Source organism: Cibotium barometz, chromosome 52, assembly GCF_041138505.1.
Source record: "Cibotium barometz isolate CiBa-2024 chromosome 52, ASM4113850v1, whole genome shotgun sequence".
NCBI classification, from domain to species: domain Eukaryota; kingdom Viridiplantae; phylum Streptophyta; class Polypodiopsida; order Cyatheales; family Cibotiaceae; genus Cibotium; species Cibotium barometz.
Genome location: NC_141097.1, coordinates 29,495,877 through 29,513,813, shown reverse-complemented (window position 1 = coordinate 29,513,813; position 17,937 = coordinate 29,495,877).

Here is a 17,937-nt window from a genome sequence, read left to right as displayed (position 1 = left end):
GAATAAATTTTATCCGGGATTTACTTCATCTATCGTACCATAACAGAATTGAGTCTCATTCATACACATCTCATCTCATTTATCCACATCACTTCTATCCACATCATATCTCATTCATACACATCTCATCTCATTCATCCACATCGATCCAATCGTTCACATGTACGACTTCTCACATCTATCCATACATTCATATCTATCACTTCACATCCACATATATTCATGTCACATCACATCTCTTTACATCACATCACATTCTTTCACATACACATCTATATCCATTCTTTCACATACATTCACATCCATTCTTTCACATACTCATTCACATCCATTCTTCACATACACATTCACACCCATTCTTATACATACATCGACTCACATCCCATATCATTCATTTACATCCTGATTCACATGATATCACATCTAATCCATTCATTCACATCTATCTGATTCACATCACATCTATTAACCTCACATCTCATCACCTCTATTCACATCACATCCATCCATCCATTCATTCACATCTATCTGATTCACATCACATCTCAACATCTATTCACCTCACGTCTCATCACCTCTATTCACATCACATCCATCCATCCATTCATGCACATCTATCTGATTCACATCACACATATCATCACATCTATTCACCTCACATCTCATCACATCTATCAATCCCTTCATTCACATCTATCTGATTCACGTCACATCTTATCACCTCTATTCACATCACATCCATCCATTCATTCACATCTATTTGATTCACATCACATCCATACATCCATTCATTCCCATCTATTTGATTCACATCACATCTATTCACATCACATCCATACATCCATTCATTCCCATCTATTTGATTCACATCACATCTATTCATAGAATTTAAACATAGAATTTAAGAGAATTCTAATTTTGATATACAAATTCTTTATGCATCTATTTATACATAAAAATCAACTTTAATGAGAATAACACTTTTGAAATAAAAAGAAATCCTTTAGGCATTTTTCTATGCATAAAATCAATTTTAATAAGAATAACACTTTTGAAATAAAAAATAAATCCTTTATGCATCTTTCTATGCATAAAATCAATTTTAATGAGAATAACACTTTTGAAATAAAAATAAGTCCTTTATGCATCTTTCTATGCATAAAATCAATTTTAATGAGAATAACACTTTTGAAATAAAAATAAATCCTTTATGCATTTTTCTATGCATAAAATCAATTTTAATAATTGATATTAGTGATATCCATGCATATTCATAGGTGAATATGTACATGGAGTAAATTAGAATATTTCTTTTAGAATGCACAGATGGTGGGAATTACTCTTTTGGAATAACATAAAAATAAACTTTCTTTTCCATAAAATTCTAGAAAATTTTGCCATAACCTCCTTTGTATGGCTGACCATTTCTCATTTTTAATCATTCTATTTTCAACTTGAATTAACCCCAATTAGATGTATAGTACTCTAATCTACATAATTTTGAATTTCTAAGAGAATAAACAAAAAGAAAAGTTTAATTAATCTTTTGGTAAATCATTCTAGGATAAAGAAAGGCTAGAATGTAAAGCAGACAAGGGGTAAACCTTTTCATCAAGGCATAGCATTAGAATTTACTTTAATCAGATATAAAACAAGAAAATCAAGAAAAACATAGATTTAAAATTTATAAGTAAGAAAAATTTAGCTTACATGGAGTTGTAAGTTCTCCTTTGGCTTGAGGGATTGAGGGTTCTACTCTTGTTTGAAGCAAGAGTGGCCACCAATTACTTTGGAGAGGATTAAGCCAAAAACAATTGAATTATCAAGAAAATTCAATGTAAATGGCTCTAGGTAGGAGTAGAGTAACATTGCATAAACACCATTAACCTTTTACAAAGGGGTGGCTTCTATTTATAGGAAAAAGTGAGCCTCTAACCAAAAAATTGATTCTAGAATTTTCCAGATTAGTTTGGTCAATTTTTGACCATTTTTTGGTCAGTTTAGCTTACTTTTTGGATCTAGTTGAAACAGGAGAGATGAGAGATGAAAATATCTCATTATTTTTTAATTTGAAACTCCTCCACACATGTGAAATAGGTGCCTCCTTCATGAGGGAAAATCCCCACAGTGAGGTGTCAAAAATGCATCATTTCCTCTAAATATCTCTTAATTTTTAACTAATAAACCTTGTACTTAGTCAACTTTTCATCTTATGTGAGCATTTACTCATTTTTGAGGGTTTTTCTTTTATTCTTCAATTTATCTCCTCCCTACATTTGGATTAATCTTGTTGGTCCATAGGAACCTTAATTCGACCATAATCTAAATTTTTTTGAAAATATGGACCCTTAGGTTAAGGTCCTTTTTACCTATTTTCAATTAATTCCAATTGCACATTGAAAAGTTCTTTTTGAATTTCTATTTGAGGGGAAACCATTTTAGACACTAAGAGGATTTTTATATCCAAAAATATCTCAATTTTGAATTACCTCTCTAGACATTTTCTTGGAATCACCTTGTGGAATTAAAAACCTTTTGAAAGGTGATGGTGCTGGCTTTGGCAGGACTTTGACATCAAAGGCCTTGGCGAAATCTTTCGCCGCCATCCGCACTGCTTCGGTCATGGAAACAGGCTTGGCATTCTTCACCAGGATATTCAAAGGTTTGTTCTGAACGTGGCCACCATCAGCTGTGCTTCATCCAGTGGTGGTGAGAATTTGAGGAGGAGAGCGAACTCTTGGTGATATACTTCAATAGTTGTACTCTCCTGTGTTAACTCTAAGAATTCTTTCATCTTTGTTTCCAAAACGCCGGGAGGACAGAGCCTCGTCCTTAGGTAGATTTTGAGATCATTGCATCTCTGGGTATTCCAATCCAGACGATTTGTCTCAGTGGTTTCTCCATGCCACTCTGGCTGTTTCTATTATCTTCAGCCTTGCAAGAGCCATTTTGCTCCTCATTGTACCCGATGACATCGAAATACTCTTCCATTGCTTCGATCCACTTCTCCACAGCCTCTCCCAAGTTTTCTCCTTCACCCTTGAAAGATCTAGGCTGCGATCTAAAAAGAGTTTTTCGAACATCCAAGTCGAGCTCTTCCTCATCAAGTTGGGGGTTATCATTTGTACCACGACGACCTCGATCCATGTTCCTATCTTAATACGAAAATTCTTGTTAAGCCCCTTTATTTATGATTCAAATCCGATTGTAGATTCAACTGATTCTCGAGTTCTTTAGATTGGTCAGCTCCCCACAGAATCATTGGATAAAGATACTCATATAGATAGATAACAATTCATTCAGAACATATCATTCATATCTTTAACACAATAATGGTCCATTAGACCAAAATTTCCATCTGAACAGTCCTCCATGGGAGTTTCAATTATACAGATTTTTAATTTGTCATCCCTTAACTTTTCAGGAATCATCATTTTCAATCAAAATCCAAATCAACTCATCAGCTCTCAACCAGAATTTAAAAATCATATCAACCTTATTCGAATTCATCGTCTGGATAGCATTTTTGCTTATACTTTCAAGTCTTAGATTTACCCTCAGTTATACGCGTAGTCATGGTCCTTGGAATTATAAGGTAAATACCATCATGTCTAGGCGTCTCAAGCAAGTCAGGGATTCCATGCAATTGCGGTACTTCCATCTGAAGACCCAATTATTAATTTATGAATTTCAGACTGAATATCAATTTGTATGAATTTTGTCACACAATTACAACCTTTTATTGCTACTTCATAAATTTTTGACATTTTTGGCTTCTCGGTTGATCCAAATTAGCCAATTGGCTCTGATACCAGCTGAAAGTTCCATGTCCCTACTACTGCGCAACAACGAATTCAGGGGTGCTAGCAGTGAAAGTAGCACTTCTCGGTTGATCCACATTAGCCAATTGGCTCTGATACCAGCTGAAAGTTCCATGTCCCTACTACTGCGCAACAACGAATTTTTGACATTTTTGGCTTCTCGGTTGATCCACATTAGCCAATTGGCTCTGATACCAGCTGAAAGTTCCATGTCCCTACTACTGCGCAACAACGAATTCAGGGGTGCTAGCAGTGAAAGTAGCACTTCTTGCATGGAGCAGGGTCCCTCACTCGGGGCCTCGCCCACTACGGATATCCGGACAAGAGACTAATCCATTGGTTCTTCCAAAACCGAACCTGGAAAAACTTTCCTTGCCCGGAAAGCACGGGCGATTCCTCCAGGATAATTTTACTCTAACCTAGTCAAAAGCCTTAATTAACTGAACTCATCTGACCGAACCCGTAAGTCCCATAGTCAGATCAAGGAAAAGATTGCACTTGGATCATAGAGGCCAACGCTTTTTTCCTCATTTAAGGGAAAATCGTTGATTCTTTTCCATACAACAAATTTTATTCGGGATTTACTTCGTCTATCGTACCATAACAGAATTGAGTCTCAATTTAGGGATCCATCAGTCCAACCTAACCCCATCTAGTCCCATGGGTTACCCAACCGCCCAACCACTATAGTGATGGGATCCAATTAGGAATTTGGTTAGGTTTTGTCCTGGGTACCAGGGAAAAGAGTTCCCAGGCCCCCTATCCGGATATTCATGCAAACTTAAAACTAGTCACACCACTTACACACCCAATATGAAATTGCCTTTTTCATAGATTCAGCCGTCTTTGAAACAATCATTTAATGAAATCATAGTGTCACTACTCATAATCCTCCAAAATCTTCGGTTGAATCCTAATTTCTAATCATTCCTTCATCGGTGTACCTATGGCGTCATTGGCAACCAGAACGCTACCACCTGTCCACTCAGGGGCCTTTTTGATGGATCCTAGCTCATAATACTCGGCAATATATTCACATATCAAAATGGAATCTCCGTTGAAGATCAGCAAGATCAACCAACGAATCCATATAAAAGAGCCATGGACTCATCTATTGAGGACCAGCAAGGTCAATCAACCATATCCATGCCCGAATTCAAAAAACAACACTTACTCCTTGTTCCAATATCTTCCACGAGGCACGTGTAGGTATCTTCCTCGACGACCCAGAGACCGAGCATCGTATGGTCCGCACCCTCTAGGATCCTTCGTAGGTCACCTAGCGCTTCACTCATAGGCCGCTTCCTTGGTCCCTCATCCACCGTACCGGCGGCAGCTCACCATTTAAATCGAACGGAGGCTGGTCAAGACCTCCGGCGGACCATGCTATGCCAGACGTCCTCCATTTATCTGCATCAGATCTCATTCACTCGCATCTACCCATATCCACATCTCATCACATCGTATTCGTTCACATCACACATCACATCTATCTCCATTTACATCACATCACATCACATTCATTCATATCCATCAAATTCATTCGTTCATATCCACCACATACATTCTCATAACCATCCCTTCATATACATTCTATCCACATTATATTACATCACTTCTATCCACATCATATCTCATTCATACACATCTCATCTCATTCATTCACATTAGATCTCATTCACTCGCATTTACCCATATCCACATCTCATCACATCATATCCATCAAATTCATTCGTTCATATCCACCACATACATTCTCATAATCATCCCTTCTATCCACATGATATTACATCACTTCTATCCACATCATATCTCATTCATACACATCTCATCTCATTCTATCCACATTATATTACATCACTTCTATCCACATCATATCTCATTCATACACATCTCATCTCATTCATCCACATCCATCGAATTGTTCACATGTACGACTTCTCACATCTATCCATACATTCATATCTATCACTTCACATCCACATATATTCATGTCACATCACATCTCTTTACATCACAGACACATTCATTCACATACACATCTATATCCATTCTTTGACATACATCCACATCCATTCTTTCACATACTCATTCACATCCATTCTTCACATACACATGCACATCCATTCTTTCATATACATTCACTCACATCCCTTGGCAAAAGGAGATCACCAGGGCCTCCTTCTTGGCCCACATGATTACCCCCAAACTAAAGGAACCTATTGATCCCTAACCCAAACCCCAAAAGCTTTGCGGCTCTGCACGCAAAGCACACAACAAAAAATTAACGCTTGCTAAGAAAGAAGCCAAGAAATTGGTAGAAGGAGAAAGCCTTAAAGCAGAGGAGACTAAACAAGTCCCCAAGCACTTTAGAACCTTCAAGATGACCGATCACTTTATACAATACAACTTAGCCCAAAGGACCCAGAGCCAGGGACCATATGATGGTCCAACCAAGGTTAAAAAAGTTAACTTGGCAGGCTCAGGTGAAGACCCAAGGCCTATTTACATAGGGGATGACCTCTCGACCAAGGAAGAAAAGGATTTGGTCACTCCCCTCACGGAATTCCAAGATTGTTTTGCCTAGAAGTACACAGATATGAAGGATGTACCTCCCGAAGTGGTCAAACATACCATCCCTATGGTAGATGGAGTGAGACAAGTAAAGAAAAGAGCTTACCCCATGAATCCAAAATACTTCAAATGGTCCAGGAGGAAATTGATAGATTCACAGACATCGGATTCATGTATGAAATAGAGCACACATAATGGGTCTCACCCATAGTGATAGTGCCCAGAAGAACAGAAAAGTGTGAGTGTGCGTGGACCTCAAAAGGTTAATGCCACCACTATACAGGATCACTATCCCTTGCCCTTACATAGCATATGCTCAAGAGAGTCACAAGGAAGGAAACCTACAGTTTCATTGATGGATTCTCCGTATCTAACCAAGTATTGATCGCTCTAAAGGATCAACACAAGATAACCTTTGTAACCAAATGGGGCACTTATGCATACCATGTCATGGCCTTTGGGCTAACCAATGCCCTCGGCACCTTCCAGTGTCTAATGTGCACAACCTACAAGGAGTATCTACGAAAATTCCTTGAAGTCTTCATGGATGATCTCTGTGCCAATTCCACTTGGAAAGCACACCTAGAGTGTTTGTGGAAGGTGCTAAAGAGATGTCGGCTCTACTGGATCTCCCTAAACCCTCTCAAATCTCAATTTTGGGTTCACAGAGTCATACTTGGACATGTTGTCTCAAAACAAGGAATCTCCACAGATGACAGCAGTAAAGCTGCATCTCATCCTTGAGCTGCCACCACCAACCAACTTTAAAGGACATTTTGGGTATTATCGAATCCAGTGCTTCATGGGACATTTTGGGTATTATCGATGTTTCATCTTCATGTATGCGGATATAGCTCGCCCCATTTATGGACTTCTAATCATCTTTGAGTGGACATAGGAATGCCAATAGGCATATAACACCCTGAAGAAAGCCTTGGCAACAAGCGCTCCCATTTTGAGGTCCCCCAATCATATTTCATGTCCACATCAATTCCTTTGCCTTTGCAATTGGGTGTGTGCTAGCTCAATCCGATGAACACAATAGGGATTTCCTTATTAGATCTTCCAATCGCCACCTCGAATGCAACTATACCACCATTGAAAGGGAAGGGTTAACAATGATTTACACACTCAAAAAGTTTTGCCATTATCTTCTGGCAACCATATTCATCTTCTTTGTAGACCATCAAGATCTCATTTATCTCGTAAACAAACCATGTACAACCGAAAGGATCACCAAATGGTTGTTGATCCTACTTGAGTTCGACTTCATTTGTCACAGTGTGGAAGGGCTCATAACATGTCTTGGCAGACCATATATCACGCATACCCAATGGGAGTCGATGAAAACTTACTAGGTGCCTCCTTGTTCAAACTATGCTTAATTCTAAATGGGGAGAGAAGGTTACACACTTCCTGTCCAATGGCCTACTCGTCGACCCAATCCTTAACAAAGACCAAGCAAGGTGCCTCATTAAAAAGGCGGCCCCCTACCAATTGATTGTAGGCCAAATCTATAGGTAAGGGAAGGACTGAATTGTAAGACGTTGTGTCCATGAAGACAAGTACGTCTTCCTTTTAGAATAGGCTCTATAGGTAAGGGAAGGACAGAATTGTAAGACGTTGTGTCCATGAAGACAAGTACGTCTTCCTTTTAGAACAGGCTCTATAGGTAAGGGAAGGACAGAATTGTAAGACGTTGTGTCCATGAAGACAAGTACGTTGTGTCCATGAAGACAAGTACGTCTTCCTTTTAGAACAGGCTCACTCCACTTGTGCTAGGGGGGCACTTCACATCAGACATCATTGCTTGCAAAGTCCTCATAGCATGACTACGGTGGCCCACCTTAATGGCTGACGCAGTAGAATATGTCAAACGTTGCAAGACGACGAATGTCAGTGCATGGCAATCCCACGCTTTAAGCACAACATGCCTCTGCACCCTATTGTATCCTTATGACCATTTGAAAAATGGGGCATTGATTTCATAGGACCCACTAGTCGAGCGACTCGATATACTCAAGCTCCATATATCATAGACTATTGCACAAAATGGGTCAAAGCCAGGGCTACCCACAAGGCTAACGCGAGATCCACTGCCAAATTCATGTATGAATCAGTGATCACTCACTTTCTATGCCCTCTTAAGATCATGAGTAATAATGGCGCGCACTTTGTGAATCAAGTAATACAATTCTTGTTTTACAAGAATTCCTAGTTACTCACAGGAAATCTGGTTGGGAATGACCACCCCGACATGTTTCACCCAAAAATTGGCTCTTGTGGATACACGGGCTAATCAAAACTTGATGTCTAATGACACGTGACTTTCCCTTGGAAGGCACTCATTAAAAGATATCCCAGCCACCATGATCATGACATTGGTCTCACAATTGGTTCAATGTTTAGGCACAGTCACAACCTTATTCCACATTGGCAATAATCCCTTGGAAGGGAAGTTTTATGTGATTTGTGTAAAAACCATGTGTGAGGAAATTCTTCGCAGATGAGGATGGATGGGACACAACCGCTGCAACATCGATTGGGATGCAAGGACTACTACCCTGCAAACAACTGGCCTCCGACCTAGGTTACAATGTTAATGACAGAAGAAGAACCCTTACCCTCCGATAACTCACCACAAGTTGATAACTACCCTCCTCCCCTAACCGCTATCCATCCGCTCTCTGACCAATATAGATCCATGCTAGTTAAAAAGAGGCCTCTTCCCACTGTGAACACCCAATTGCCTCGCACACCCCTGTCTCAACACCCAACTCTGTAGTTGCCCAAACCTACATCAAAGATACCACCACCACCGTTGCTAATCCCCCTCACATAGCTAACCCTACTAACAAACCTAATAGAGGAACATAGGGTAGGAACTCTTGCCAATGGTGGATACCCAAGAAGCTTCATGGCCCAAGAATATTATGAAGGTTTCATAACCTTATGGATGCCCTGCTGATCCACTTCTCAAACTCACACATCAGCAACATCAACTCCTCGTCGTAACTCTCGACAGCAACCAATTTTCCAACCACAAGTACACAAGATATAGGATAATCGCCAACAAAAATGCTCCCCATGGCCGAGTCGTCATCACTACCGGTGGATCCCTAAGCCTCTACTTCAAGCTTAGAACTTCAATTTGGGTCCCCAACAACCAAGGTACACCATTCCTACCCCTATCATCTCACAGTTACAAACATTTTGAAGCCCAAAGTGCTCTTCACCACTACTACTGCACGCAACAAAGGGAATGAAAAACTTCAAGAAGAACCCCTTGTCCCTTCAACTACAATCCACAGTCCCTAACTGTGATATATCTTCAACTTCGGCTACTCCCCCCCACCACTTATCGTGCGACTCCCTTGGATTCTTCCCACTCAACCCCTTGCCTCTCTACCCTCAGTTGCTCCCTCCCTGGAAGCCTCCAAGCTTCCAAAGGGAGAAACCAACCTCCCCACAACCAAATTGGAGCCAACTTCTCACGTTGGTAAACTAGGCAAGGAGTCTCAGTACAAAACCAGCACTGGGGTGCTGATAGCCTTAGGGTATAAAACCTATTTACAGGGTGCCTAAACCCATGAAGACATGATCGTTCCATCCTCAAGCCACGTCTATACCATCCTAAAACCATGGTCGTACCCTTCTCAGCTCAAGACACGCTCGTTCCTTCCATCGTGAATGAAGACACAATCGTTCCCTCCTAAAGACATGGCCGTTCCATGTCAACATTGAAGCCATGCTTGTATGTTGCTAAAGCCACGGCCATTCCCTTGTGAAGCCACAGTCGTACCACCCTGGTGAAGACATGGCCGTACCATCATGAAGCCATGCCCATTTCCTTCATAGAAATCTATAAAAAGGGACCCACCACTTCATTTCCCTCACTTTTTTCTCTCTCCCTAGCCAATTTTTTTCTCGAGCTCTCACCCTTCTCCACCAGCCTCCTTTTCTCAACAGCATGGTCAAGCACTTAGACTCCTCTTATACAAGGTCGTCCCTCATACCCCCCAGAAGAAGAAGTGCTCTAATGCGCCATTTTGAGGAATAAGGGAAGCATCCCACCTAGCTTTCACACCTGGGTGAGACTCTAATGTGCCAGGTCAGTGGCCACACATTCCACTGCCTTATGAAGAATAATCATAAGGTGGAGCACAAGCTCCTTTATTATATACGGCCACTATAGATCCAGCTATAGTGGCCCGCCTGGATCAAATTGGGCTCGACAGCCTACCCACATTGGCACCTTGGGGCCCAGACTTGCTCAATTTCCTTTGTTTTACCAAAACCTATGATGCCAACGTAGACCGGTGTTGGATAATCAGTCCACCACCATACAATCCATCTCAGTATAGACCTCATTCACGCACTCCATCTCCCACACATGGAGCAGTCGTATGTCCACCTTACCAACACAATGCACCATGTTTGTGGCACATACCAGATCTCCATCACCAAGGACAGGGTTAAGTGGTAAAAAATCACCCAACAACAACAAGACTTGGTTATGCTTGCTCATGCCCTATCTTTTCTCCTCACCACATGTTGGACCAACCGTTTAAGTCGATGCCACCTCTACCCTCACTGAGGTCCAACAAGGAGTGCTCGTGAATTGGGTCGAGTAGCTGCACTCTGTTTGTGGGAACCCACAAGGAAAGCTCACGACGACCGCCTCATTACTGACCAAGGTCCTCTACAATGTTGCAAGCTAGATCGACCTCCCCCATGCTGTCCAATTTTGCAGGGTCCCAATCTCTCTCCCTCCGCTTCGCTTCGCTCCTCTCCAACCTCTCCACCCCCCAAGCGCCTGTTGAGATTCAAGCTCGATGTCAGCTTGTGCCAGTTGCACTATGTGCTGACATGTTAGGTAGTAACATGTGTGTGACATAAATGACTACGTCCAGCTGGTCATAGTGTGTGGAGGATAGTAGCTAGGGTTAGCTATGTGTGGACACAACACAAGTAGTGTGTTGTAGCTTATGGATTATGGCTTTATGCATTGTGTGAGTAGGGACATGGCTTCCCTCTATGGTTAGGGTTTGATTAAAACATTAGGGTTTGCTCCTGTGTGTGTGTCTCCTCTCCCTCTACCTGCTTTTCATCATGGTATCAGAGCCTGTGTGTGTGTCTCCTCTCCCTCTACCTGTTTTTCATCATGGTATCAGAGCCTGTGCTCTCTATTAGGGTTTTTGAGTGAGTGGGAGAAGAGGGAGAAGAAGTTGTGAAGCTTGCCCATTGGAGTTGTGAAGCTTGGAGCACACCAATTTTCATCAAATCTGAGAGCTTGGCCTACCAGGTAAGGAATACTAAACATCCTTGAGCGGATTGCAGGTGCAAAAACACAAACAACATCATATTTGAGCTGCCCAAAGCAAAGCAAAAATTTCTGTTTTGCAAGCTCTCCATTGAAGCTTGAGTGTGGTGAATGTATGAGGTAAATAGTGCAAATGTGACAAACAATCATGTATCTGGCAAATGAAAATGTGTTGGCAACTCATGTGCAAGCCCTACAATGAATTTGGAGCAAGTTTGATGCATTTGAGTGATTGAAAATTTACTGTTTTGAAGCCCTCACAAAAATAGAGAAGAGAGGTCCATTTTTGATGCAATTAAAGCCGGTATTTCTAGGAGTGTTGGGAACCTACATATACATTCAATAGCCATAACAAACCACCCAATTCTCCTCTACAGCAGGTGGTGCAACCTGAAGGCCAGAAACAGAGCAGTTTGTTGGAAGTCTTGCAAAGTGGAGGCCAAATTCAAGCTTGGTGATTGATTAACATCAAAATTTTCTTAGAAATTTTGTGATACACATAGATAAGAATGTTGCTGTGTGGTTGGTTGAAGAAATTATGCATTTTGGAGCTAATTATGAGCTGATTAAACAGGCTATATACAGGATTAGTGAAACAGAGGGTCATTAATTGGCTAATTAATGATTAAACAGGCTATATATAGGATTAGTGAAACAGAGGGTCATTAATTGGCTAATTACTCTCTCAAATTTTACAATTGGTCTAATTCATTTTACATGGAGTTAGTAGACATCATTGCTAAGCTAATGAATGCCTGGTCCCCCAATTTGGACAAGAATTGAAGAAATTAGAACACTTTTCATACAGGTTTTATTGGTTCTTCTCAAAACAGAGAAGGGGATTTGATATTTTTGGTATGTACGCACCTTGGTTGGTGTTAATATGCAACATTGAGCTTGTTTAGGTGTCAATGCAAGTGATCCACACTTGATTGAACCACTGCATTGCAATTTGAAGCCTTGGAAAGCGTGCCAAAACAAGGTACTTTGGACTGCGTATGCCAGTTCAACTTCAATGCGATCAGTGTGATTTTCTACATCAACAGTGAAGCTCGTTGAGTACTTTGGATTATCTCAAACACTTATTAGAGTGTGGTTGAGCTGAGAAAGGCTCATTTACAGTTGAACGTGTGTGGAAGGTGCATTTGCTTACAAATATGTCAGACAACCCAGTACAGATTGTGGGTGAGAAGTTGGATAGAAAGACCTTCCATGCATGGAAGTACATGATTAAAAGCTTTTTGAAAGGAAAAGGATTTTGGAACCATGTTATAGATGCAGAGCTAGAGCCGGATTTACCGTGACAACCTAGCTCATAAGCAATGGTCAGAGAGAGCATACAAAGTTTTGCATTACTTGTCTATATGTATCTCGGATGCTATACTCATACATTTACATGATGCTGAGAATCCCAAAGATGCATGGGATACATTGGTAAAGCTATTTGGATACAGATACTAGTGCTTGTAAGTCTCAGTTGTTGAGACTTACAAGAGATTCATACTAGTGCTTGTAAGTCTCAGTTGCTTGTAAGTCTCAGTTGTTGAGACAAGAGATTCATAATGTGAAGCGGAAAGAAAGGAGTATTCCTGATTATGTACAAGAGATAAAGAAGTATGCAGATGCATTGGCAACTATCAATGCCCCCATGCCTGATGATGATTTGGTAGACATTGCCTTACATGGTCTTGGCAAGGAGTACAAGTCTTTTGATACATCTATCTCTGTTCGGAGTACAGGTTTACCAGATTTTCATGAGTTGGTTTCACTCTTGCTTGTTGAGGAAACAAACTCAGTGACTCTTTTCATGATGCATCTAGTAGCCATGATGATAATGGCAGGAATCAAGCTTTCTATTCACAAAGGGGATTTAAAGGCAGGGGGAGATTTGCATCACGAGGTTGTGGTAATGGTGGTGGATGGCAGGATAGGTCACCACAGTAGAATTTTCAACCTACATATGGTGGTAGAGGTGGTCGTGGATATACATCTCAGAGAGGCAGAGGTAATCCTCATGGAAGAGGATGTTGGCAAGGCCAACAAACGTCTATGCAAAATGTGGAATGCCATTACTGTGGAAAGCTTGGTCATATGGCATATGATTGTTACCGCAAACAAAATGATTTGAGAGGGGGTAGAGCACACCATGGTGGACATTATGCACAACATGGTGGAAATTATGCAAATGGTGGAAATTATGCAAATGGTGGAAATTATGCAAATGGTGGAAATTTTGCAACATGGTGGACATTATGCAAATGGTGGAAATTTTGCATCAAGCAGTCATGATGGTACCGCAAATCACTTGTTTGCCCATGAAACATGTCGTGGGATCTATGATAACAAATGGTGACATGATGATACTTGGTATATGGACTCTAGAGCATCAAACCATATGACTTGCCATGGTGAATGGTTTAAACATATGAAGCCAATGGATGTGAAAGGCTATGTGGAGATAGGTGATGATTCCCAGCATGCTATCACTCATGTTGGAAGTGTACCATTGGTGATGCACAATGGTGAAACAAAGTCTACGGGGCAGATGTCTTGTATGTGCCTTATAGTACAAAAAGTTGGGCCTCAGTTGGTCAAATGGTTGAACAAGGTTTAGAGGTTCATTTCAACGAGCATGGTTGCTTCGTTGAGGATTTCAAAAATGGATGTAGAGTCATTGCCAAAGGCAAGAAAGAAGGCATGTTATTTAAGTTGGATGTTGGGATCCCTGAGTTGAAATCGGCCATGTTCTCTAAAAGCCGAAATGTGGTACAAGACATTGACAGGCATAAAAGGATTGGACATCTGAACATACAAAGGTTAAAGAACATGCAGGCAAGAGGCATTGTTGGTGGGCTACCTAGATTCAAGTACGATGGGAATATGCATGTCTGTGATGATTCTTGCTAGTTTGGAAAGCAAGCAAGGTTGCCATTTCCTAAAGAAGGCAACATGAGTAGCAGGCCACTTGAGATACTTCATAGTGATGTATGGGGTCCTGCACAAAACCCATCCATTAAAGGCAGCTTGTATAATGTGACATTCATTGATGACTTCAGCAGCAGAATGACTTGGATTTACTTTCTCAGAGAGAAAAGTGAAGTGTTGGGAAAGTTTATGGACTTCAAAGCTTTTGTAGAGAAACAATATGGCTCTTGGATAAAATGTTTGAGGACAAATGGAGGTGGTGAATACACCTCACATGTTTTTGAGAATTTCTTGAGAAAGCATGGAATAAGAAGGCAGCTAACTTGCAGGTACGCACCTCAGCAAAATGGTGTTGCTGAGAGGAAAAATAGTCATTGGTGATGTGGCTAGGACAATGCTCAATGAAAAGAGCATGCCATACTATTATTAGGCAGAAGCATGTGCCACAGCGGTGTATGTACTTAATAAGACACCCACAGCTGCCATACATGGAAGTACGCCAGAGATGCGTCTTACAGGTTTTAGGCTCAACAACATTGGACACCTCAAAGTGTTTGTTTGGTAGCATAGCTTATGTGCATGTGCCAGATGAGAGAAGGAAGAAGTTGGATCCTAAGGCAAAAAAGTGCATTTTTGTTAGGTATGCACAGGATCACAAGGCATATAAATGTTATAATCCATATACTAGGCAAGTGGTTATCTCACGAGATATGGTGTTTGATGAACTTGCTAGTTGTCATTGATTCCGTTGATGCTGATGTGCATGTGAACTTCCACAAACAAGTTCTATTTCTATGTCTGGACTAGTAGAGTTTGAGAGTAGTACTATACGTCCATGGTCAGGACGCTTGGAGACATGAGAGTGTGAGCACTGGGAGTAGTGTTGTGGATAAAGGGAAAAAGAAGGTTGAAGGAATTAGCATTACAGGTTATGAGTTGTCAAGTTCAGAAAGTTTGGATGAGGAACTTGGCATACCAATTTTACGCACACCCAGAGAAAAAAGACAGGATAGATATGTGCCTCCACATGCTAGAGTGACAGGTGTTCAGAGTGATCCACATGCATTGCGGAGGTCCCAAAGGGTCAGGTATCCAGTTGACTGGTTGACATATCATGACTTTGCTATGCATTACGCATATATGACCTCTTTGGTGAAGCATGTGGAACCTATATGCTATACAGAAGCTATTGGGAAGCATGTATGGGAGAAGGCAATGGATGTTGAGATGGACGCATTGGTCCATAATGAAACTTGGGATTTGGTTGCCTTACCACAAGGCAAAAATGTCATTGGTTGCAAATGGGTTTATAAGGTGAAATGCAAATCAGATGGTTCCATTGAGCGCCATAAAGCACGGTTGGTAGCTAAGGGTTATGCACAAACCCAAGGTTTGGACTATGATGAAACATTTAGTCCAGTTGTTGCAAAGATGGGAACAGTGAGAGTAGTCATTGCTATGGCTGTAGCAAATGGCTGGGAAATGCATCAAATGGATGTGAAAAATGCATTTCTAAATGGTGATTTACAAGAGGAAGTTTATATGGCATAGCCAGAAGGATATGTACACCCGAGGTACCCCACTCATGTATGCAGATTAAAGAAAACATTATATGGTTTGAAGCAAGCACCTCATGCTTGGAGTGATAAGATAAGTCAATATCTTATCTTCCTTGCATTTCAGGTTTCTTCAGTAGATTCTTCACTCTATGTGAAGAAAATAGATCATGGGATTGTCTTGCTTGTCCTCTATGTAGATGACTTGATTGTCACATGAGATCATGCTATAGATGTTATGCATGTCAAGAAGGCAGTGGGCAGTTTGATATGAAAGACTTGGGTGAATTGAGATGTTTTCTTGGGATTGAAGTGATCAAAGACCATGCAGGGACATGGTTAGTGCAATGCCAATATGCATTGGAGATGTTGGCAAAATATGGGATGACAGGGTGTAAGCCAATGAGTACACCTTTGGAGCAGAATGTGAAGTTGCGGGCTGATTTTGGTGAAGAGTTGGATCATCCGTCTATGTATAGAAAGATGGTTGGTAGTCTAATTTACATGACTATCACATGATCGAATCTCAGTTATGCTGTAGGGCTAGTAAGTCAATTTATGCAAAGCCCCAAAAAACCTCATTTGGATGCAGTGAGACGCATTATGCGCTATGTAAAGCCCACTGCACATTATGGTCTTCTTTATGAGCATGGTAAAGGCTTGGATGTACATGGCTACGCAGACGCAGATTGGGCAGGTAGCTCGTATGACAGGAGGTCTACTAGTGGTTATGTCTTTACATTTAGCAGTGCAGTGGTGAGTTGGAGGAGCAGCAAGAAGCAACCTACTATTGCTTTATCTAGTACAGAGGCTGAATATAGGGGTGCAGCCATTGCTACATGTAAAGGAGTATGGTTAAAGAGTCTCTTGGCTGATTTGGGTGAGCCTATTGATGGCAAGGTTGTCATTCATTGTGACAACATGAGCAGCAGCATACAGTTGGCCAAGAATCCAGTTTTTCATGCGCGGACCAAACATGTAGAGGTCCACTATCATTTTGTGTCAGAGAGAAAGTGTTGTGGATGGTACATTGGATTTGATGTATGTGAAGACTGAAGAGCAGGTGGCCGACATCTATACAAAGCCACTTTTAGCAAGGAGAAGTTTGAGTACTTCCGTACTATGTTGGGAGTACATGGGATGAGCTTGAGGGGGAGTGTTAAGAGCTTTGATAGCCCAAGCTCATCTACATATTCATCTATAGCAGTACATCAATGAGCTTGAGAGGGGCCGTTGAGATTCAAGCTCGATGTCAGCTTGTGCCAGTTGCACTATGTGGTGGCATGTTAGGTAGTAACATGTGTGAGACATAAATGACCGCGTCCAGCTGGTCATAGTGTGTGGACAGTAGCTAGGGTTAGCTGTGTGTGGACACAATACAAGTAGTGTGTTGTAGCTTATGGATTATGGCTTTATGCATTGTGTGAATAGGGACATGGCTTCCCTCTATGGTTAGGGTTTGATTAATACATTAGGGTTTTCTCTTGTGTGTGTGTCTCCTCTCCCTCTACCTGTTTTTCATCAGTGCCATTACCCAGACCCTTAGCAAAACAAGAGCCTTTTCGCACCACTTCCCACCTCGAACAAATATAAAGGTATAGGTTGCTGAAGCCTGCCGCAATGCTGTTGAAGAGGAGGAGTAGCGCCACACAAATTGTTTTTTATAAGAATCACTTTGAGACATCCTTGCCTTGTAGGTCGTCTCCACCTCCTCGCTTCTCTAAAGTTGGTACCTAAT